At 48.5% G+C, this 24,040-nt stretch overlaps 1 protein-coding gene across 2 annotated transcripts in view; it reads left to right on the top strand.

Annotated features, from left to right (window-relative positions):
• The window catches only part of CALN1 (calneuron 1), a 332,629-nt gene that overhangs the window by 28,933 nt on the left and 279,656 nt on the right, over window positions 1–24,040 (top strand). The window contains exon 1 of one of the 2 annotated variants that reach the window (XM_074345981.1): window positions 6,172–6,777. The exons of the other annotated variant lie outside the window; for it this stretch is intronic. The gene's annotated coding sequence lies outside the window, so the exon portion shown is untranslated. Of the gene's footprint in view, window positions 1–6,171; window positions 6,778–24,040 lie in introns of those variants that run through there. 2 annotated transcript variants of the gene reach the window in all.

Below are 24,040 nucleotides of genomic sequence, written 5' to 3'. Positions count from 1 at the left end.
AATTTTACCCTATGAACGTACATCTTAGTTATCAACCAGGAACTCAAAGAAATCCCTATGGTTTTCTCAGCTCTTTGCTGCATGGTTTTCTCTTTCTAGTTTTCTGCCTAACAAATTCCAGCTACCTAAGCCTCCGTGACGTCTGGTCTCTGTCTCCTCAGCTCAGTGAGACCCCTGTGCTGTGCTTTGGTATCTTTTCCCTTTATGGTGTACAGGAAATGGCTCCAGGCAGAGAGTTGGGCAATGGTAGGGCTCATGTCATTTACTGCTCTTCTCTCATGGACTACACTCCTGCACTGGCTGTTGTCTAATTATTGAAAACAGTTAATTTACATATTTTGTCTAGTTTTCTAGTTGTTAACATTGAGTAGGAGGGGCAAGTCTGGCGCTAGCTCAGAAGCAAAAATCCCTCAGCTTTCTCTTTATTGAGTATTTTCACTGCATTCAAAATTTTAGTGGGAAGGTATTTTCTTTTAGCACATCAAAGATTATACTAATGGTTGTAAATTATACTAACTTTGATTATTTCTGTTGAGAAGTCATCTGTTGTTCCTTTGAAAGTAGTGTGTGTGTGTGTGTGTGTGTGAAGGAGGGGTCTTCTTTTAATATTTTGTCATTGAGATTTAGAAATATAATTACGATTGCCTGTGTGTGGCTTTCTTTGTACATGTCCTGCTTGGAGTTAGTAGGACTTCCTGAATCTGTGACTTACTCAGTTTTGGAAAATTCTCAGCCAGGATTGCATCCACCACATTCTGTCTCCCCTTTCCTTTTCAGATTTCAATTTCAGGTTTGACCATTCACCATGTTCTACGTATCTCTTAAGCTCTTTTCTCTATTTTTCATTCTTCCTTCATTACATACTTCAGCAAGAGATTTTCTCCTGACCTAATTAACAGTTCACTAATCTCTTTTGCTGTGTCAGTTCTGCTTTAAGAAGATATATTGAAAGCATTTTGTTTTGGTTCCAGAATTACTATTTGATTCAATTTTTAAAATACATTCTAGTTTTTCCCTGGTAAACTTTTGTCTTATCATTCATTTTCTTGCACATTTATCCCAATTGTTTTAATGTTTGTTTTATATAACTCCAATATACAGATCACCTATGTTTTTATTGTCTGTTTTTCTCTCTTGATTTTTATTAATTTGGCCTTGTCACCTGGCATGTTTGGCAATTTTTAATTAAATGCCAGATAGTATATCTGAAACATTGTTGTGGCCTGATGTTGTTCACTACCCTCAGAGGGATTTCAGTTTCCATCTGGCAGGCAGTTAGGACAGATGTAGAGCACCTTTTACTGATAGATGCAGTTTGAAGATGGACTTGATTCTCTGAAGGCTTCTGGTTTGCCTTTCATCTTAATGCATATAGTCTTTCAAGAGCTTCAACTGAAACCCTGGGGTGTTTATCAGTGCCCTTCCCTTGGCAGGTTCTAAATTCCAATTTTTAAAAAATTTCTCATAGATGATTATTTATTGAATTGACTTGAATCTAATACACCTTGACCAATCTGATAAATTTCTCAAAACATTAATGCTACCAATTTATAACCACATACTATGTCAATCACTATGCCTTGAGTGTTTTCTAATGTATTTTTTAATTGAAGTACAGTTGCTGTGTAATATTATATATGTTACAGGTGTACAGTATTGTGATTCACAATGTTTAAAGGTTATGTGCCATTTATAGTTATTATAAAATACTGTCTGTATTCCCCTTGCTGCACAATATATCCTTATAGCTTATTTTATACCTAATAGTCTGTACCTCTTCCTTCTCAGTTCCTGTGTTTCCCTCCCCACCGTCCTCTCCCCACTGGCGACCACTAGTTTGTTCTCTATGTCTCTGAGTCTGCTTTGTCTTTGACTAAACTCTGGTGTTTGCCCTGCTGGCATTGTGAGATTCCCGAGCATTCTTCCCACCGTGTAGCCACTTAGCTGCTGCTTGGTTTCTTTTCTTTGCCTTTCACTCTGTGCTGCTTCAAATGAGGCAAATGCCTTTGGGGGAAAATGGAGCAGAATGATACTTTAACTTTTCTGAGGTTTTCTTTCCTTGGATTTTAGTCCCTCAGGTCCTGACTGTCTTGGTAGCACTGCCACCTGATTATTTTCTCTTTAAGCCTGTAATCTTCTCAAAATGTCTGAGATATTACTTTCTTTTCGGCCTTTTGGTCCAATGCTACTTGGAAATCAGCTGATGTTTTACAACCAAAGGCAACAGAGACTTCAGGTTCACACCAGTGCTTTTTCCTTCTCTGTGGGTTCCTGGCCCCATTCTTGAGTTCTTCGGGTGAAGTTCTTCTCAGTCTGATGATCTGTAAACTCGTCCGTCCTCTCCCCTAAACACCCAGCATAGACCAGTGAGGCCGAGATACAGTAACTGCAGTAGACACCCCATTCAGTAAGGGAGGATGTGGGTGGTATTTCTGTAGCAGTCTGACTGGTTCATAGCAATTCTGAAATGCAGCTGGGAACATGTCATCCGTTCCTTAATCAGGGCCCAGTCCTGATTCTTGGGAATGATTCTTCACAGCTCTTGGCTTCACCTTTTGTGCTCCCAGTTCCTCTCTGAGTCATTCTTCCTCTCCCATAAGAAACAGCCCACGTTTGCAGCCTGTTTATTGCCTATAGAGGGTTGGGGATCCAAAGGCCTCCTTTCCTTTTGTGCTGTCTCTGTCCGCTTTCAGTCCCAAATTAGTATGTTTTCTTTAGAAACATGAAGGGCTTCCTATGCTTCAAATTATAATCCATCCGTTAGACAAAAGCCACACTTACACATCTCTTTAAACACAGGTCCTTCTCTATCTTCAGGCTGCTGAGGGACCAGGTCTCTTAAGATTCTTGAAAGCTCTTTTAGGCATGCCCTTAGATATGTGTGAGGTCTTAACAAAGGATCTGACTGCCCCATCCCGAACTTAGTCTGGAGACCACATTTTATTGCCCTGAACTTGAACACTTTTGCCAGGAGGTGTCAGAACGAGAAATAGTTATCCTTTCTAACCCAGCAAGTCCTGGTTCTTTCTATTTCTTCTAAATTCTACTTAAAAAAGGGCTAATTTCCGCTTTAATTCATCTCTTCTTGTCTTTTATCATAGGCATCTAGAAAATCCCAATTGGCTCTCTCTGTGCTCTGCTTGGAGCTCTCCTAAGCAGATCCACGAGTTCCTTAGGTAGACTTTCCATCTGCACAGGCAACCGTTCTGCTAACTGTCCCACCAGTACCTGGCTCAGGTGCTCTTTTCCAGTTTCCAGGAGCAGTTTTCTCAGTGTCCTGTAAGTTTTCTCCGGGAGTCTTCCTGAGGCCCTTGCAGCATTCACCAACAGTCTTACAAGGCACTTATAGCTTCTGCTCGTTGTCCAACCCCAAAGCCAACAATTGTAGTTTTTGTTACAGCAGCACTCTACTTCCAGATACCAGATTTTGTTCTGGTTATCTGTGGCTGCCTAAAAACCACTCAAAAACCTCTTGCCACAAAGTCGAGGGTGCGTGTTGGAAAGAAGCCAGTGCATTCCATATTCTGTATTTGGATAGGATACATGAAAAACTTTCCCCTCTAGCGCATCCCCAAATGATGTTTTCTTTTTCTGCCTATTTCTCCTTAAAATGCAAGACTCCTTCCTCACCCTCTACCCTTGGCTGTCTTGTGCACTTGAAGTAGATGTATTTGCTGAAGGTAAAACAAAAGAAGGAAAGATGAGGGGAGGGCTGAGATAGAGGTGGGAATGACTTTGACCACTTGGTTAAAACTGATTACCACTTGGTAAGGTAGCAGGTGTCCAGGTGTCTGGTTTGTATAACTCTGAGTCCTAAAGCTAGAGGTAGGTGGTGGAACAAAGTTAATGTCTACCCCCAGCTGTTTCCTGGAGGGCTGGATTATTCTGGGTTGGACAGAGTACTTATGCTAAATCAAACTACCAATGCATGGAACCCATTTTGTTCTATGTTGATTTTAGCTTCCATTCTGATATTTGGTACAAGATTTTCTTTGGCAGTTTAATGGGAAGGAGGTGACACATTTTGACCCTTAATAAATATATATTGAGCAAATGAATAAAAGTCAGAGCAAGGGTATCAGGGCCTGAGAACCTGCAACCCTCTTACCCTGGAAGTCTCAAAATGGTCAACATTGGTGAGGACCAGGAAAATGTACGTAGTGTCTGCACCAAAGTCTGCCACCTGGCTTCCTAGTTCTTGATACCCATTGAGATCCTTGATTTTTTTCCCCCAAGGTAATGTCTTTGATACGTGTTAACTACTCACGAATAATGACAGCAACCAATATTTGTTGAAAGCTTTCTATGCCCGGAGCAGAGTTAAGTGAATGAACTATTTCCGGTTATCACATTTAAACTTTACAACAACTGTATGCAATAGATACTGTAATTACCCCCATTTTACAGATGAGGACAGTGAGACTTAGAATAAACAACTTGTCCAAATTCACACAGACAGTGAGGGCAGAGAACTTTGGACACATGTGTCCTTCTCTGGTTAAATGGTGACCCTACTTTCTATCAGAAATGCCATGTGTATATATAGACTTGCTAAGGGACTCTGGTGATCTGGTTGTGGTCCAGAAAATGATAAAAAAACAACTGCTGATAGAGGCAACAGATTGTTAGAAGTTGCAGCTTTCATCCAAACTAAGAGATCAGAGGGAAAGATCAGTGTGAGACTCTGCCCGTGACACTTCAGGGATTCCCCTCGAAATGCCTCCTGTGCACATCTCTTATGAACTAGGTCCATAAGATTCAGCCAGTGGTGAAAGAAGATAATCTGGGAGGCAAGGCTGGTACAAGAAAAGATAGTGAGAATACAGGGTAGCAACTGCTAAATGCCGAAGGTATGGTACGAGCAATGAGTGCTACCAGGGCTCAGAGGAACCACGCCCTGGCTGCAAACCAGGAAGTGCAGGCAAGCTGGGGACCCTTATTAACTTGTGCCGCTGGCTGGCAGGACCAATAACCACAGTCTCTTGGCAGCTGCACCAGCCAGAAGAGAGGTGACTGCTGAGCTGTTTGGACAGAGGCTTATGGCATTATTGCCTGCTTTGTTCCTGATTGGTGTGAGAATTTTTATATATATCTTTTCTTTGATTCTGGGAATTGGAGGAATCTGAGCTAGTGGAGCCATCTTTCTGCCACCTAGAGGGGGGCAAGAAACTGGGGACCCTGGAAAGGAGGGTGCTGTAAGGAAAGACTAGCCTGCTTCAGTCAGGTGGGTTGTTCTTTCTCCAGTAGCACACCCTTGGGGGAGCAGAAAGGGACTGGTAGGTGTCTGACTCTGTGGGGCAGACAGATGCATCTTGGTGTTGTGGTTTTTTTCTTTCTTTTCTTTCTTTCCCCCCCCTTTTTTTTAAATTAATTTTTAAAAAACACAAACCTTGGTAGAACTGAGTATTCTATCGGATTCTGGGCACAAGAGGGGTAGACAGGTGGGGACCAGGAAAGGTGACTGGAGACTCTAAGCTAACGAGTTGCCCTTGAGGCATGGGGCAGAGGAGGACAGGGGTCTGTCTGGGTATGGACTTGGCAGAGGGCAGTGCCAGGGCAGACTGCAGACAGTCTTCGCGATGTCTAGCTCACACCTGTGTCCAAGCACCCTCTCCCGCTCATCAAATCCATTCTGTGACCTTGGAAAGGGAAGTGGGGGGCCAAACCACGCATTCTCAGGCCCCAGGGAGCAGGATCAAAGGTGGGCGGGCGATCGCTGGAGAAGTACTTCCCTAGATGGTGATGGGGTGGGCACCCCGAATCCTCCTCCCCTAGTTTTGGCCGCCGGTCCCTCAACTTGGTGCCCACCCTCCCCCTGGGCGCGGACGCAGGTGTGATCGTGGCGCCGGGGATGAAGTAGTTAAGGTGGGGGGCGCTTGGGTGAGTTGTCCAATACCGAGGAACAGCAGTTTGCCGGAGTTAACGTGGGCAGCTTCTCTGGGGAGGAAGGAAGGAGGACCGTCTGCTAAGCTCGAGTTCGCCCCCCGCGTGTGTGCCTGTGTGTGCAGTGTGTGTGTGTGTGTGTGTGTGCGCGCGTGTGTGTGTGTGCGCGAGTGTGAGTGCGCGCGCGCCGAGGCGTTCCTCAGGTTGCGCTGCCTGGAAACCGAGGGAGCCATTGGCGAGGCGGAGGGGTGGGGGTGGGGGGCCCCCCCCGACCCTCGCAGGCGAGGCGCGCCCCGAACCCCGGCTCCCGACGCGGGCGAAGACAGGGCGGGGACGGCGCTGCGGGCGGCCTCAAGGCCCCGGGGAGCCCGCCGGGGAGGAGCTGGGGAGGAGGCCGGAGCTGCATGGAGTTTCTAGGGCGCGCAACTCCGGCGGGGCCTCGGCCACTGGGCTCCGGGGCGCAGCGAGGCAGCCGCGCACATGGGCTGAGCCCGCGCGCCGGGGCTCTGCACGGCCAGCGGGAGCGGGAGGGGTAGAGGAACGCGCCGAGCCGGGGGTGCGGGGCAGCGTCCCCAGACGGGAGCCGAGGACAAGGACAGGAGGAGCGCGCCCAGATCGCGCTCCGAGCCGACGAGGGGCTCGCGCCGGCCCCGGCGCGCGCTTGGGGAGCGGCCCGGGGCGCCGTGGGAGCCGGCGGCAGCGAGGATGCCGGCGCGGGGCCGCGGCGGCCGGCTGGGGGTGTGAGCGCGAGGCTGAGCGCGGCGCGCCGGCGCCTCCCCCCGCGCCGCCCCCTCCTTGCGGACCTCGGAGGAAGCCCCCCGCACGCGCGGAGGCGCCACGGAACCCGGGCTTCGGGGCGGCGGGCCCGCGCGGCCGGCCCCGGCCCAGCCTGAGGTGAGTGCCGCCGCCCGCTCGCTCCCGCCCTCGCCTCTTCCCTCCGTGCTCGCCCCTCTGCATCGCGCCCCGAGCCCGGGGCTGTCGCGAGTGGCCCCCGAGTGGGCGGGCGGGCGACAACGCCTCCCATACCTGTTGGCACTGGCAGAGGGCGCAGGGCGGGCGGGGGGTGGTCGGAGCCACCTTGCCCTCCCTGTGGGTGGCTGCGGGCGGCCCGCTTGGAGGCGTGGGGCTGGGACAGGGCCGCGGGTGTCCCACCCGGGTGTCCCGGTGCTGTGCGGGCTGCAGGTTGGGAGCCGCTCGCCGAGTCTCCGGCGCCAGTAGCTGCTCATCTGCGCGCCCCCGGCCGCGGGCGCCCGGCTGGTGGAAGGGAGGGGAGCCGCCCCGCAGCTCAGGTGGGAGAGCCGGGCGGCTTGCAGGTATTCGGGGAACCGGCAGTCCTGGGGATCGCGGGAGGGTTCCCTCCACCTCCACCTCCAGCCCCAGCGCGGGCTGCTCCCCTCCTGGGCGCACGCTGCTCGCTGCCACCCGCCCGGCGTCCGTGGGCTCCAGGGAGCGCGGGATCACCCGGAGGCCTACAGCAGCCCAGGTGGGAACACGGCTGTCACTCAGCTGGTCCCTAGGCCCCCATCAGCTCCCTGAGTCCCGCGCCCGGGGAGGGGCGGGCGCCGACTTTCCCTGGCGGTCTGGGTTTACCCGGTGCCCCAGCCTCTCGGACTGGCGCGACGGGGAGTGAACTTCCTCAGACTTGGCCTGAGGGCGCCGAGTCAGCAGCAGGTAGTTCTGGGGCCCGCCTGGGGGCCAGAGAGAGCGGAGGACGCCTCACACCGACGGGATGGGGGTGCTGAGCGTGGACAGAGGACTACTTTTTGCCACCTAGGCGCCAGCCACGTGCGCCCCCTGCCCCCACCCCCAGAATCATTTCTGTCTTCTCTTTTTTCTTTGAAGACCAGTTTGTGGGGGAAGCACCTTCCTTGAAATTGGTGTTCCAGCCCTTTGCCCTGTGAAACGGTGCCTGCAGTTCCTGAGGTGCCAAGACCGGGGCGCCATCCCCAGGCCCTGAGCTTGATTTTTTGCAGGAAAGGACACTTTCCCGGGCTCGGAGAATAGCAGCTCAGTGTCGGCTGTGTGTGGCTCTGTTGGGTCGTGTCCACTGAAGTCTGATTAGTGCTAATAATAACTACGTTCTAGAGTGAGTAAGAGCATCCCCGGGGATAGAATCGAGGTGACCTTCTCTAGGAAGAATGGGTCGATTTTTGCCCTCTGTGTGTCCACACACACACGGCATTTGTGCAAATGTGAAAACTCATAAATCCTAGGATTTCTGCGTTCTGCTGCTTTCACTGCTGACTTTCAGTCAGAAAGATAAACTCTTTATTCAATTCAGGCGTCAGAGCTTTGGAAAGGGTTTTAAAGCCATTTGGTGTGAAATTGCCTTGGGGCCAGAGCAGGGCACGGTTTTTATCGAAGGCCAGCTCCAGCTCTCCTCCTTGGCTTGATGGTTTTTATTTCATCTTGGTGGGGTGGGAGGAACTGTTGGGGGGAGAAGAAGAAAGTGTTCGTGGGGGTCCCCATTTTATTTGCTACTTGTTTATATGAAGCTCTGAAGTCTGGACCTCTCCTGTGCCTGCAGCTTGGTGGGGACACCCCAGCTTAGGATTCATTCCTGGGCTCCAGGAGCTGCATAACTTTGCTAGTTCCTTAAGCAGTTGTCCCCCATGAATGCCCAACAGACACCCCTGGTCTGAGCCCCCCCAAGGCCTGCTCTGGTGGAGGCTCAGCGGAGTGGCCCCCCTTTCTGAGCTCACTGCAGACATGTGGGTTTTTCATGGCAGTAGCTGCCTGAAGACGGGCTGTGTTTGCCGAGGAGCTGGTCTGCAACCCTGATGTTGGGTTGCTGGCGGTATCCAAGTGGAGTCATGAAAACAAAACTCTGGAAACCCAATCCCTAGGATATTTTATTGGAAGAGCGCTAAATCCTCTTAGAATTGTTCACAAAGATCACCTTTCTCTGAACTCGGAGTGTAACTCTTGCCAGTAATCAGGCCTTCAGTGAGGGTGCGGCATAAGGGCTTTTTAGAAAGAAAATACTTCAGTTCAGCCCGTTCCATGGAGAAAATGATGGGCAATACTTGATGGAGACCCATGACTCCAGGGTTTGAGGGGAGGTGGGGATAGGGGTGGGGTGAGGGCGCCTGTATGACAGCTGCTTGGTTTTATCTCCATAGTGGAGGCCTCTGATCAGTACCCAAGTGTTGGGCAGGGCTGGGCTCCAATCTAGAAATTTCTGTTCCGTAGGGAGTGGCTTTGGAGGGACAGTGTGCTCCTCGGTCAGCACCCCTGGAGAAGTATCTGTGCAGTGGTCCTCGGTCCTGGTGCTGTGTCTGCAGTCCCGCTGGCTCTGCCGGCCCCCTCCAGTACTGACAGCCTATGCAGTGCTCAGTGGGCAGCAGAAGGAGGCGTGCGTTCTTCCACGGAGAGGAACTGTCCAGGCTCGGAGAGAACTTGGGACATTTAAGGTCCTTGCAGACCCTCTTCATTCAGGTTTCTGAGACTTTGCTTGGTGCCAGACACTTTTACACATTGGAGCTCACGTCACCCTCTGTTTTCATATGTGTAAACTGATGCCAGTGGGGGGTTGGAGGGTAACTAACTTTCCTGAGGTCGGGTAGCTTGTGGGTCAGAGGCAGGGCTGTGGTTGGCTAATAGGCTGGGGCTTCTGATTCTAAATCCAGGGCTCTTTCCACACTGCTGCTTAGGATGTGAAGAGTGTTTCAGTAACCTTTCACCTTCGGTGCCTTGTCTAGGGTCAGACCCATGGCAAGTGTCCTGTCTGTGTTTAGGGAGGCATCTCATTCCTCATTTCTGATGAGAAAACTCAGGCAAAGGAGGAGCTGTGCCTTGGGCAGCAGGTCCAGGGAGGAGGCGCTGCCCTCCATGTGCGCCCACACTGGAACCACGTGAGGCTCGAGCCCAGACTGGCTGGATGATCGGGTGCTGCTTCTTGTTTGCATGTTCCTTATCTACGCCCACGTTGGTATGGGGTGGGTGGCGTCTTTGCCCTTCCCTCCAGGCTTAACCTGATGTAGTCAGAGTGCCTGCATGTCCTTTCATGGTGGAGAACCATGAGGCAGCGCCACCAGCCATAGCCTCTGATGCTTGTTAAAACAGTGTGCATCCTGGCTCTCAAGCAATGAAACATCCTTCGAGATGGGTAGGGCATTGGCTGATCCCTCGGTCGTTCTGTTGGAGGGTAATTCTGCATGCGGTTGTAGAGGAGGAAAATGAAAGCACAGTTGTTGCATCCAACCTGGGGCTTTCCAAGTAAATTATGTTTTTAATCATTTAAGATCTAACAGAAATGTATTCAGTGCCTATTATGTGGTACGGATATAGAGATTAATGTGACACAGTGGCTGTCATCAAAAAATTCACAGATTAGTGGGGAAGGCAGCCCATGTGTGAGGGATACACATTTGTGAGCAGAGATGGAAGGCAGCTAGCCTAGGAGGGCAGTGATGTCTGAGCTGAGCTTAAAGGATGATTATAAAGTGGCCAGCCTTACATGGGTATCCCAACACAGAGAAGGTAGGATGGGCACAGGGTGAGAGATAAGAAAACATATGGAAAATATGAGGACGCAGCCGGTAGTTGGGAGCTCCTGGAGCTTAAAGGGTGAGGCAGGGAATGACCAGAGAAGAAGCTGGAGTGATAGAAGGAGGCCTTTGGTCAGGACCAGGGGCTCAGCCTTTCTCCATTAGGGGGCGGGCAGCGTGGTCAGATTTGAATTTTAGGTAGGTCCGGTTGGGGACCTCATGGAAAATGGATTGGGCAGTGAGAAGACCAGAGGTGTAGATAGCAGTGAGGTGGCTGGTGCCGAGGTTACCATGGGGAGTACAGAGGAGAAGAGATGGACTCAGCAGACATTTAGGAGAATCATCAGTGTTACTGGGTGGCAAGCAACAGAAACCAACTCTGGTGAACAACTGAAACATACAGGAGGTATTAGAAGTACTGCTGGGGAGTCACCAGGCGGAGGGCACACCTGAAGAGCTGGGCTTGGGGCAGATGGCAGTTAGGCAGACTAGAGGATCTTGGTGGCTGGAGTCCTCTTTTGGTTTCTCTCTAGTGATGCTATGGAAGTAAATGATCTCCAGTCTTTTCCTCCTCCTCCATCATCATCACCATCATCGTCATCTTCTTCTTCTGCTACATTCAGAATGCTCAGAGGAAATGTCCTGTTGGCATAGCGTTGGGTCTCCATATCAGGGGTAGTTTTCTGAAAGGTCATCAGAATGGGGAGAGGCAGTTTTTCTGATAGGAAACTGGCAGGATCCTGCTCAAGGACTTGGGCATGGCCTCCCCAGGAGGGATGGGTGGCGGGGCGTACTGACTGACTGGCGTAGGAAGGAAGGGTGTAACTACAGGGTTTCTGGTTTAAGTAAGGGGTTGGATAAACAAAGTGAAAGCCTGGCCAGGACGAAATAACTTGCTTGTTTCCCCACCGGCAGGGCTCTGGGCAGCTCTCCGTGACCAGGCCACGGAAGAAGGTGACGGCCTAATTTAAAAAGTCTCATTAAGCAGCCGTGCTGCTGTGAATAAGGCCTATTTAAGTAGGTTACTTTAGCACGTGCCCCACAAATCTGGGTACTCTGAAAACATTTTCATTCAGCCAATATATATTGAGCATCCTTGGTTTGGGTACTGGGGATGATGGTGCATTAGGCTGGTAGGGGTGGTACTCCTATATTCTAGTGGTGTAAGACAGTATAAAAAATTAAAATAGAAAATAAAATTAGATGGTATCTTTAAGACAAATGTGGAGGCTCCTTCAGATTGAGTGGTCAGAAAGTTCTCACTGGGGAGCCATATTTAAGCTGGGTGAGTTGAGGGGAGATCTGGGGAAGAACTTCCAGGCTATGGCAGCAGCCAGTGCAAAGATCCTGGGGTAGGAACAACTGGGTGCTTTAGAGGAACAAGGAGGAGGCTAGTGTGGCAGGGGATGTATACAGAGAAGCAGGGTCTAGGTCATGGGGGGCCTCAGAGGTCACCCTGCAGAGTTTGGGTTTGTTACCAAGTTTGATGGGAGCCCCTGGAGGGTTTTAAATGGCAAAATGACACAAGTTAATTTATGTTTTCAAAAGATTGCCCTGGCAGCTGTCCATTCTGTGTGCACTGCCTTGGTACAATAAAGTGAGTCTTTATTCGTCAGAGTAGAAAATGAAATGTAGTGTTTAAGAGTAACAGATGGAGAGAAGTTGCTTTGATGACCTTAATTTAGTGGTTTCTAACGTACCAATTAAACGTCGGTATGGACCAAACCACACTTCTAGCATGATTTCAGTTTTGTTTAAAAACATGGTACAGAAGAATAATGGAAAGAAGTAGACTAAAAATGTTAACACGGCTTGTCCAAAGGAGTTGGCATGATGAATGGCTTTTGGTTTTTCTTTTTTGAAAATGAACTCAAATTTCTTTTGTAGTCAGAAACAAATTGTTTTAAAATGTAGACACTAATGATGACCACAAATGTCTTGAATTGAGTGTTCTGAGATTCTATCTACTAAATACTTTTTTTCCCCTACCATTTTATTTCTAGAAATTTTAATGTCAAAAACCCATGGTCCTGACTGGGGCAGAAATTAGGATGTTTATTCTGCACCTGCTGTCCAATGGGTGGCTCTTTGTTTTATGCTTAAAAAAATGTTTTTCAATATGAAAGCAAACATTGTTTTGTTTTTTTTTTTAAAGAAATTAAAGCCATATAGAGCTGTTACATAAAACAAACAAACAAACACCTTTCTGCACTCTCATTCCCCAGACCATTAACATTTCCATGCAGATATTGTTAGCTTTTCTTTCTATGCATTTCAAATATCTACATTTATATTTTGTTGAAGGATTTGGGGATATTGCTGTAACAAGTTACCCTATCTCTAAATTACTCTCCCAGATTCCTTCCTCTGGAGCTTGAAACCTCGGTGACCTTTTTCCCCTTGAAACAAAATCATCAGGAAACTTGAACACATAACTTAGAGGAGAAACTGAATCTTGCCTTTTTAGTATTCAGAGTGTTCACTGAAAGCAGACTTCATACTTACAAAGAATAGAGCAATTAAATATTGATTAAAAGTTCATCTCCAAGCATTTAAACAATATTGGTCCAGGGTTGGCACCCCAAAGTTGGTGTCATGATTACAAATCACTTCTACTGTTTCATTAACACCAGTTTGCTAATATGAAAACTTAGACGTGCAAGTCAGGGAGCTTGGTTAATTATTTTGGTGACTTGTTTATTGCAATGGAATCTTACCTTTGAAAACAGGAAAAGAAAAGCATTCAATGAAGTGTTACTTGGAGCCACTGAGATGTCGGGAAGACCTGTCCTCTCCGTGGTCTCGCCGTGCAGACTGGGTTTGGGGGCTGCAGTGTTGGGAATGAACTGCCACCAACTCAGTGTTAATGTGTTGGATGGGAGGCTCATTATGTGATTCAGCAGAATTGCTACCTTTCCCATCAGCGCTTTAATTAAACACATCCTTTCTTGGTGAAGAGGAGAGCGAATACGTGCTCAGGAGAGAATGCTTGTAAAGTAACAGAAGCATGGCGTTTAAGAGGGAGCAGGAACCCTGGTTATCTCATTTTACAGATGGGGAGAAAAGGCGGACCAGAAAGAGAGCAAACAACACGCGCTCCATCAAACAGAATCGCTTTCCCTGCCCCAGTGCCTCTTCCCTCCACTTGGCGCTGGCTCCGTGTTGTTAGAAAAGTGAATTTATTTAGGGAAGCCTGAGAATTAGGAGGGCTCTCTGAACCTGATGAAAAATGGGAGGGTTTTGAGCTGCTCATTCATTCTGTACAGTGTAATCTGTTTGTGTACTGATAACAGGCCTAATTACTGTGTAAACATTTTTATAGCCTGGTAAGAAAACCTCGAACATCTGTACCGCACATTGATGTAGCAGTTCAGCCTCCAGCATTCCTCCTGCTTGTTCTTAAAACCAGTTGCTCTGTGATTTCATCTGGTCTAGGGCGGATGATTCATTTTACGCACAGACACATAAACACACGTTCCACATCCAGCAGGAAGTGACAAGTAATCAGAGCCACCTTGCATCGTACTTTTTGTGTGTCACCAACTCTCTGATCATTAGTATTTCCCCCATTTTACAGATGAAGAAACAGATGCTGCAAGGTTCGGTACCTTGCTCAGGGGCCCAGGTTAGTCCGTCGTGGATGGAAACCACCCCCACCGGGGTCTCCCCTCCAGAGGCGTGTGACTCACTAGCTAAAATCTCCACCTTCCCTTGCCTCCCAAAGACAAGCCAGCTTTCTGCGATAAAGATCAGGGCTGACTTGACGAAATCACTTTAGTTTAATCACTTTTCATTTGGGCAAACTCATGAATGTAGAGCTGCAGAGAGTTCTCTGTGGGCATGGTGTTTTCAAGTCTGTTTTGTGGGTGGCCCCAGTCCCTTCCCTTCCTGAGTCACTTGGTGGTGGCAGGTCAAGGACAGATCATCTGCCCCCAGCTGAGGCTGGTGGGTTCTCTTTTCACTGCAAGACTCAGTCCTCAATTTAGTGGCCCCATCACTAACTGGCTTGTGAGCTCTGGTAGATTCCAGAACTGCTGGCTTCTGGCTTGGCTCCTGTGCTGTCTTTACATAAATACCAAAGTTCTCAATTTATCCTACCCAAGGAGATAAATATTTCCTTCGAAAATCCTGAAGCACGGAATCCATACAGCCCTCAAAGAGCAGTAGGTAACTGGGAGGAATCACGTCATTAAAAAGGAGGGAAACATAAATGCTGGTGAATACTGTCAGCGGGTCCTCGCTCAGAGACCTTCGTTAGCCTTCAGTTACTAGTTGTGATGCAGGCTGACTCAGAATCGCACACACCAGAGGGGAGCAGAGTTGCCCTGGACTCTTATGTCTCCCTGCGTTCTAGCTGCTGGCCGGGGTGTACCCGTGCTTGGAGATCCCTGCCCGAAAGATGTTGCTGAAGAGGTGAGTTCTGCCCTCTGATTGAGAGCATTTCAGCTGCTGTGAGAGACAGAGAGCAAGGAAGAGAGAGGGAGCCTGTGCTGACAGGGAGCTTGCCCCGGGAAGGGCCGCATCCTGCAGGAGCTTGGAGGCTCCATCCAGCAAGATAATCTCAGACACAAGGGCAGACGCAGGAGGCAGGAATTGGGGCTGGTGACCCATCATCAGTTAGGACTCCTGTGTGTGGGTGACCCTGCTGTGTCCTCGGAAAGGTGATACAGACCTTTCTAGAGGGAGATTGGCTGGCTCTGGAGATGAGTTTTAGAACTTGAAGCTGAGAATTTAGTTCAGTGCTTCTGAATGTTTTCTGCACATGAGAGTTCCCTAGAAAGCCTTAAAAATGTCCCAGTGCCCCATCACATCCCAGACCAGTGAAATCTGAATTAACGGAGTGGGGGATGGGATTGATCACCCCCCCCGCCCCCGGGTGGTTCCAATGTACAGCCAACTTGGAGAGCCAGGGAGCTAGGACAGCTTTGCTCAAATGAAGGTACCTGGGGATATTGTTCAAATGCAGATGCTGACGCCTGGGTCTGGAGCAGGCTGAGACCCTGCATTTCTAATCAGCTCCAGGCGCTGCTGCTGCTGCTGGTGGTGGTGGTGGACCGCCCTGGAGGGCAAGGCCTGGTTAGAGGAGTCATGTTCCTGACTTACTTAGCTTCACATGGAGGGCTTCTGGAATCTTCGCCTTTTCATGAGATTACGGCCTCTGGTTGATTCAGGGCAGGGCTGGAGAACAGGGGACCTGGATCCTGCCTCTTCTACTGTGTCTTCTTATAAAGAATAATAGAGCAATTAAATCTGCGTTAAAAGTTCATCTCTGGACATTTATACATTATTGCTCTAGTATTAGAGCCCCAAGTTGATATCATGGTTGCAAATCATTTGCATTATTTGTCCTTCTGGATCCAGCACATTGTCCTGTCCCTGGTCAGCATTTGCAGAGTCAGAATGACAGGCTGGGAGAGCTGGAAGGAACCTTAGGAATTATCTAGTCTGACCCACTCAGTTTTGGAGAGGAGGAAGCTGAGGGTCAGATTTGCCCTGAGTCACAGATCATCAGGCTGGGGCTGCTTGGACTCGAGACCAGGAGGAGGGACCCGGGAGGAGGAGTCCTGGGCTGAAGACTCCTCTGTGCTGGTCCCGGGGCAGGGGAGTCACAAGACACAGACGTTTGGATATAGTCACATTAATACACCTGTGAATCAAGAGACATCACTGCCAGCGATGCCGGTCATTCTCCAACCCCTCCCTCCAGCCACCCCACCAACTTTAGGTAACGTCACAGAAGAGTGACCCAGTTCTCTGCTTCTGCAGTTGGAGTTGACTCCTTGACAGATGTTCAACATCCCAAGTGGGACGCTGACGCAGGCTACCTGGCTTCATGCAAAACAATTACCTTTACCATCTTCACCCAAATATTTCCCTCCTGTCAGCCAGACATGTAGAGAACATTCTGGACATACAGGTTTCTTGATGTCGTGGTGAATTATGTTAAACCTGCTGTAAGAATAGCTCATAATTGATGTTCTTGGCATTTATCACCCGGCCGTGACGTGTTCAGCATGTGATGACTAATAAATTATATTTTGTTGGATCCTTTTTTTCCGCTTTTTCAACTCAAGGCACCTGTTCAGCATGTCAGTGTTGACAGGGACGGTTTCCTGCCCGTCTCTCTGTGCTTCATAAACTAACTTGAGATGAAGACAGAAGGTGTGAAGTCTGGGGACTGAAATGGATGTTGCTTTCTCAGGGTGCATGTATTTTGCCCCAGAGGGTCAAGTCTTTAAACAGAGTGGGAGAAGACATAGGGGCCCAGGAAAGTTAGTATCAAGATTGAGGCAGTATAATTATAGCTAATGGTTATATAAGTTCTCCTTTCTGAGTCCATTACGTGTGTTGACTCATTAAATCCTGTCAATAACCCCGTGAAAGTGGATGCCATTATTGTACGGGTGAGGACAGCAAACCACAGAGACGTTAAGTACCTTACTGAAGTTAACACAGCTAATGAGTGGTGATGCCTAACTCATGACTCTAGAAGCCATGCCCTTAAGCCACCAGGCTGTACTGTCTCTGCAATCCTGATTGTCCAGGATGTGCCCGGGGCTGCAGAGAACTTCCCCGGGACATCGTCACACAGATCCCGACCCCACCATTCCCTTCTGGGTGCACCCTGTGACCACTGAGTGGAGGCCTCTGTTTCTCCAGTCTTTACTTTTCTAGCACTCTGAAGATGTGTCCGTTGACAGGCCCGCCTCTGGGCAAACCCTTGTTCGTAAACAAGGAAGAGAATCCAGTTGGTAGGGTTGGAATATCATTTGGGGCAACTGTGTACCTGGTGGACAGATGGAACCCCCCAAGTTCTCTGTCACTTCAAGCCTGGTCTCTGGCCCGGCTTTCCTGGATCCAGCCCTCCCCTGAGTTGTGCCACGATTGCTCTGCCCTCAGCTGTGAGCTGGGGCCAGCTGATGGTTTGCTGTCCGCAGCCCATGCCCTCTGCCTTGGTCATCATCTTGATCTGGTCTTGGCTCTCCGTCTCTTCCTGTTTGTCTGGCGTTGCTGCTTGATTTTCTGCAGTCTGTTCCTTAGGGGTTGGTAAACTTTCTGTAAAGGGGCAGATAGTAAATATTTTGGGCTTTGTGGGTCATCTGGTCCCTGTTTCAGTGACTCAGTTCTGCTCTTGTAGCTGGAAAGTCACCATAGACACGATGTAAATGAACACATGTAGTTGTGTTGCAATAAAACTTTATTTACAGAAACAGAAGGTGGGCAGGATTTTGACCCATCGTTGTAGTTTTCTGACCCCCTGCTTCCGGATGACCCTTCACTGCCTTTTTCTGCAGTAATTGTCTCTTTAGAGGTCATTGGCATGCCTTGCCTAGGACCCTGGATCACGATTTCTACTCTGAATTCCTTAGAATCCTGTACCTGTTGACCTTCCTGACCTACTGCTATATTCACTTTGCAACCCTTGACCTTGAATAAAACCAGCCATTCACTTTTTCAAGTTCTCAATCGGCTAAATTGATTCCATTAAAATTTTATGTTGTTCAACAACAGCTGGGTCCTAAATTGTTTTTACGAATCCTTCTGTTGAATTCTGCCTGGTTTCTTGACCAGAAACACAATGACTGTATTCCTGAGTCTCTTCTCCTCTTAATTTCCTGCTCCCCGCCCCTCGCCCACATTCATTCTCAGCAAACGACCCTGCTTCCTACTTTGAGCTTGAGGGCCAGAACCCCAGCACCTCTTCCCCCAGCCTTAACATTCACCATCCTTTCTGCTTCAGAATTTCTCCTTTCTTCCTGTTTCAGAGGAAGAGGTATTTTTACTCTTTTACAAGGAAGACTTGACTGAGCCAGGAGTCTAATCCGTTTCCATTTGTCCTCGGCTCAAGTCTCAAACTTTTCTTCCTTGAGCTCAGAGACGCCAGTCTTCCTCAAGCCTCGCTTGACCGCACTGCCTCCCCAGGCTGCCATCTTGTTTCACTCCCTCCCTTTGTTGGAAGGCTTCTGCCTCTGCCACTCTCACTTTGTGACCTTATTCTTATCCATTAACCCTTTGCTGCCGGCCAGCTCTCCTGTTGGGCCCCTGCTATAATCAGTCTTGTATACTTAATATATTGTAAACTTGCTTTTTTAGAGGCCACTGACATTGTCATTTGAAAACACCTAACGATGTGGATTCACTCTCATGCTTGGCAATATCTGACACCATCGATCACCGTTTCCTCAGGTTAACCCCCACCCCCTCAGCTTTTTTGTATCCGTCTGCTCGGGCTGCTGTAACAAAGCACCATAGACTGGGTGGAATCAACAACAGAACTTTATTTTCTCACGGTTCTGGAGGCTGGAGTCCAAGATCAGGGTGTCAGCAGGGTTGGTTTCAGAAGCCGAGAGAGGGATCTGTGCCAGGCTTTAGGTTGCTTTCGAGATGTTTCTTAAGTTTGATTGGACGGTGGTACCGTGGGGATCAGCTGTGTGTGTGGCCCTCTGTGGTCTTAAGACTTGGACATCAGCGTAGGAAGAACAAACCCATGTTGGTTTGCAAGGTGGCTCTTCTCACTGCAAGAGGTCTTTGTCTCCATCACTTGCTCTCTGATCATTCGCTGTGGTGTAAAATGAAGATAATCGTTCAGACTCCTCTTGTGCAATGGAGGGGGCTGGTAGAGGAGCAGTGAAAATGAATTAAATGAACCACATCTTTCAGTACCTGGAATTCTCTGGAGAAGAAACTGGAGAGGAAACAAAGGAAAATTAAGGTTTCTTAAAGGGACCTTTGAAGTCAATCTGAACAGAGGAATAGGGAGCAATTATTTCCACAGAAAGCGAGTAATTCACTATCAGGTCCTCTTAAAAAGGAGCTCACCTCCTGAATTTGAGGGAGTTTTCTAGATCATTAGGTAATTGACAGAGGGAAGTGAGGACAGAGAATACCCGCCGTGTGAACAGCAAGAGGAAGTACGATCAGAAATAACTAAGGGCAGCAGGTCAGATATTATAATGCAAATCACTGGGAAATAGACTTTAATCTGTTGCACTGAGTGAAATATTTTTCTGTGGTGGCTTAACATTCTTTTTTCCGTCTTTTCCAATGCATGCCCGCATCTCCACGTTCCACTGTTCTCAAGAAGTCTCTGGGTCCCTGCGTTCACCAGGACCGGTGGGCAGCTGATGCCTCTTGGAGGGTGTGGCACTGAGTCCTCTACCCTGGAGGGGCTGGGAGAGGCACCTCCCACACACCCTCACCCCTTCCTTCCTCTGGCTCAGAGCTCCTTGCTGAGTCTGGTGGGGAGATGAAGGGGGGTGCTTCCTAGACCAGGACTATCTGGGGGCCACCTGGGCTCACCTTGGGGTCACAGCTCTGTCCCATCCCACAGCCATCCCATCCTGCCAGGTGCTGGCTGTCACCCATCCCTGGGGGAGCCCGCCAGGCAGAGCGAGCAGAGTTGTGGGAACAGTTGTAGCACTAAACTGCCCAGTTTAGATCCATTCAGCCTTTGTTTAGAGACATTTGGGAATAAACTCCCCTGTGGGATGATGGGCGTTCAGACTCACCAGCCCCACAGGGCCCTCCGAAAATGGAGAGAGAGAACGGCTGCCGTCTGGTCTCTGCTTTCTCATATTGAAATGTTGCTTCAAGTACAAAAGTACAAGATGTGTGGTCAAACTTTGGAGAATAAGCAAATAGATGGCAATAAAATTGACTTGTAATCCCACGACCCCGGAGATAACTCAGGGATCACAGCTTGCGGATAAAATCTCCCAGAATTTGTGTGTGTGTCTACATATGTGTGGTTGTTTTGTGCGTATTTATGGAGTAGTCCACTCTTTATTTAAAGGGGTTGTGATGTGAATACTCTAGTATAAGCTATTTTTTAACTGAATATAGTGTGGATGTCTCTCCAGGTTGTTATATGTGCTCCCACCCCATCATTTTTAGTGAATGCATTCTATTCCATAAATGGGTGTGCTGGGTGTTACCTTTGACACGTGTTACTTTTCTAAGGCTAAATTCTTAGAAGGGGAATGATCAGGTCAAGGATTTGGGTACCTCCCCTAAAGAAGATGTGAGTTGGCTCATTCCGATGGCTTCTTTCCATATCTCTTCATTATCCACTATGGACATTAACTCTTTTTCGAAATTAGGTAACCAAATGGTTTGGCATTATTATTTTATCCTGGATTTCTGGGATCCTAAACAAACACACTTTTTTTTTTTCATGTTCTTACTGGCTGTTTTAATTTTTCCTTCTGTAACTTGTGTATTCATGTTTTATGTCTGTTTCTGTTGAGGGGTTCTTTTCTTAAAAAATGATTTGTAAGGACTAGTAGGAAGAAGAGTACCCTTTCTTTATTCTATGCTGCAGAAATTTCCAAGTTTGCTGTTTACCTATTTGTTTCTTTTCTATTATTTTTACCTTACTGTTTTTTAAAAAATATTTAATCAAATTTTTATCTTCTCCTTTTAAATATTTGTCTAGGAGTCATGCTTAGAAAATGCATCCCCACCCCCAAGATTATGTAAATAATTACCTCTAAATTGAATATTTTTCTTCTAAATTTAAAAAAAATCATGAATGCAGTATATTGCACAGAGCTTAAAAGTTGGGTAGTCTGTTGAATGGCTTCTAAACACCAAATGGCATGGGACGGTCCTTTGCCATCCTGGGGAAGTGCTCTTCCGAGCAGGGGTCCAGGAGCTGGCGTGCAGCAATTCTGCGATCAGGTGGGGTACTCCCGGTCCTGTGCACAGATTGGCCGCTACATCCTTGATGACAGTAAGCATCTCATCCTAGCCCTGCGCTGGGCCTGGTATGTCTTCTCATTCATTTCTGCTGAGGTTGACCAGCTGTCTCCAGGGACATGGCACAGGAATGTTGTGCTGGTTGCTGGCTGGGGCCGGGGCTATGCTGTCTGCCCAGGACCCGGCCCTCAAGGCACCACCACTGCCAGTGTGTGCACTTCTCAGGGTTCTGGCACCGACAGGCTGGCTCCTTCCTGGTGTGGACCATGGCAGACACAGAATCCATGCTCCCCTTCCCTCTGCGAAGGTGGTACCACCCCTGTCTGCTTCCACATCTCCTCTGACACCTCTTCTGACATTCTCCTTTGTCCCTGTGGCTTACAGGGGACGCTCTCCCCTGCCTTCCGTCCTTCATTCTTGTGTGAGCAGTGTTTTGGGAAGGAAGGGCGATAAACAAGTGAGACTGATTTGCCAGTTTTTACCAGAAGTCTAACACATATTTTGCATCATGAAATCTTTTTAATCCAACTGACATTAATTTTGACTGGGGTATGATATAGGGATCTAACTTTATTATTTTTTTCCAAATTGTTTTCTGTCTTTCCCATATCAAATCAAAGAATTTATTGAATTCTAAATTGAGTAATTTAGAAATGCTGGCTTTGTTATGTCCCCAGCTATCATACTGACTTGGGCTAATATCTGATCTGTTCTGCTCCCCTGTCACATCTGTTCTTTTTCTGGTTTAATTATAGTAACTTTCAAATCTGATAGGGAAAATTTTCCCTTATTATTTCTTACATTTTTAAAAATTACCACTTTTTGTCAATGGGAAAATAATTATGATTTTTCATGGTCACTGTTTATCCAGACATCCCAGATCCTTCAACGTGTCAAAACCTTTTTTTTCTTTTAAAAAGGATGCAGTTGTCACTTTTTTCTTTGACTGACTTGTCCTTCTTGAGTTTTCTATACTTTGAGGCATCTTTTCTGAAATCGTATTAGTTGTATTTTAAGAAAGTTATATTGCAAAAAAAAAAAAAAAAACCCTGGAATGGGGATTTCTGAGTGTGCATGGCTCACGTGCAAGGCACTCTTTTGTCCCCTCAAGTTCAAAGTGGCACAGTACTGTCCAGCATGGGGAACACGGCTTGTGGGTTCAACCTGGGTTAAAAAGCAAAAACCACAGCAGCATAGAGGAGTGGCTCATTGGAACCGGCATGTTCCCTGTGGTCTGGGCAGGTGGCCCTTGGCGATGCTGAGAGAAGTCAACTGTGTGTTCCAGGCGGGACTGGGTCCTACTTGGCTGGACATGGCTGCCTTGTGGCAGGTTCCTTCCATCATCTTTGGTTTGTTCCTCCCCTGTTTCCTCACCACTTTCCTGTGCACATCTCTTGCATCTTTCCTGTTCCCTTGGATCATCCCTGTTTTTCTGTTAAGTCTGAGCCTGGCTGTGGCATCCGAATCTTTGCAGATCACCTTACTCCTCTTAAAACAAACAAATAAATACATATATATTTTTTCCCATGCTTTTTAATCCTTTCATAATAGACCACATGCATGTTCCTTACTGGCCACTTCTAAAATTTCACTCTTGCTGGTGTGTTTTGGTGCTGATGTCATCAGATGCATCAGAGTGCCCGCAGCCATCCCAGTTGCTGATCGAGGTCTGGAACTACCCAGGTCTTGCCTCGGGTGGCACCAAGGAGGTATCAGCATCACAGCCCCTGAGCTCCCACTCTTTTTGCTCTATCCTCCCTACCCTGCCTGGACCCTCCTTACTCCGGACGGTGGGGAGCCCTGCTGGTGGAGGACTTTGCTGTGGGTAACAGGCAGCGTCCTGAGTGCCAGGAGCCGGAGGCATTGCTCTGCACTAAGTATTTTCTGGAGCCTCCCAGCCAATACTCCTGGCTGCTCAGTGAGGTGGATACCGTATGACTCCTGTTTTATGGGTGGGAAAACCAAGACTCGGAAGGGCTGCGTCGTCTAGGATTTTACAGCAAGAATGTGGCAGAGCCAGGGCTGGGTCGGGGCTTTGTTTGGTTTGAATGCCAGTCCACTGTGCTGCTTCTGCTTGAGTGTTTAGAGGCCTAAGGGTTGGGAATGACCTCCTCCCCGAGCACGTCCTTGAGTTGGACCTGGAGAAAGGTCGGAGGCTGATGACCTGACGGGGAGGTCCGTGGCGCACGATGGGAGATGCTGGCAGAGCACGCAGGTGGGAGGCGGCTGGCAGGTGCCCCTCGGAAAATGTCAGCACCTTGACCAGAGTCTGCTTCTTCCTTCCACTCGGGGCTGAAACTCCCCCACCCCCGGGCAGCCTGGAAGCAGCATGCACAGGCAGAGCACATCTTTGTTCAGACTTGGAGCCTCTCCCTGGCCCTGGTGAGTCAGGTCATTTCAGGAGGGAGCGAGGCGAAGATGGCTAAATCAGGTTGGCTCTTGTACTTCTCTGGCCTGGCGTGGAGAGTGGGAAGCCATCCAGCGTTGCTTTTCCTGACCGGCCAAGGGACGGAAGAAGACAGCAAACAGTGGGGGGCCTCGCGCTCGCGTCTGTTTTGCCTGTTGGTGCCCTTCCTTACCTGCCACTCCTGATACATCAGCTTCCCTCCGATGCCCTCAGCCAAGGGCTCTTGAAGGTGGCTTCCTTCCCTCCATCATGGCACCGCTGCTGAGCTCCGTGAGTCCCCAATTGTGTCCCTGATGCAGATTCTTCCCTCCGCCATGTTTTCTGTACGGCCTTTTACACCTGATGGGGCTGTGTTTCCACTCTCCATCACCTTGCCTGGGACCCTTTGTCCCATTCCTGAATTTCTTGGACCCTTTGAACCTCATGCTGGCCTCCAGTGGACTTATTTGTAGATGGACTAGTGTGTATGTTTCAAAGAGCAGAGGCCTTCCCTCATATTATGGCTTCAGAAAAATGAATACATCTTTCTAGGACAAGTGAATGCCTTAATTGTTGCTCTCTG

This window comes from Camelus bactrianus, chromosome 18 (genome assembly GCF_048773025.1).
Source record: "Camelus bactrianus isolate YW-2024 breed Bactrian camel chromosome 18, ASM4877302v1, whole genome shotgun sequence".
Taxonomy (NCBI): Eukaryota; Metazoa; Chordata; class Mammalia; order Artiodactyla; family Camelidae; genus Camelus; species Camelus bactrianus.
This window is presented reverse-complemented; position numbering and strand designations above follow the sequence as displayed.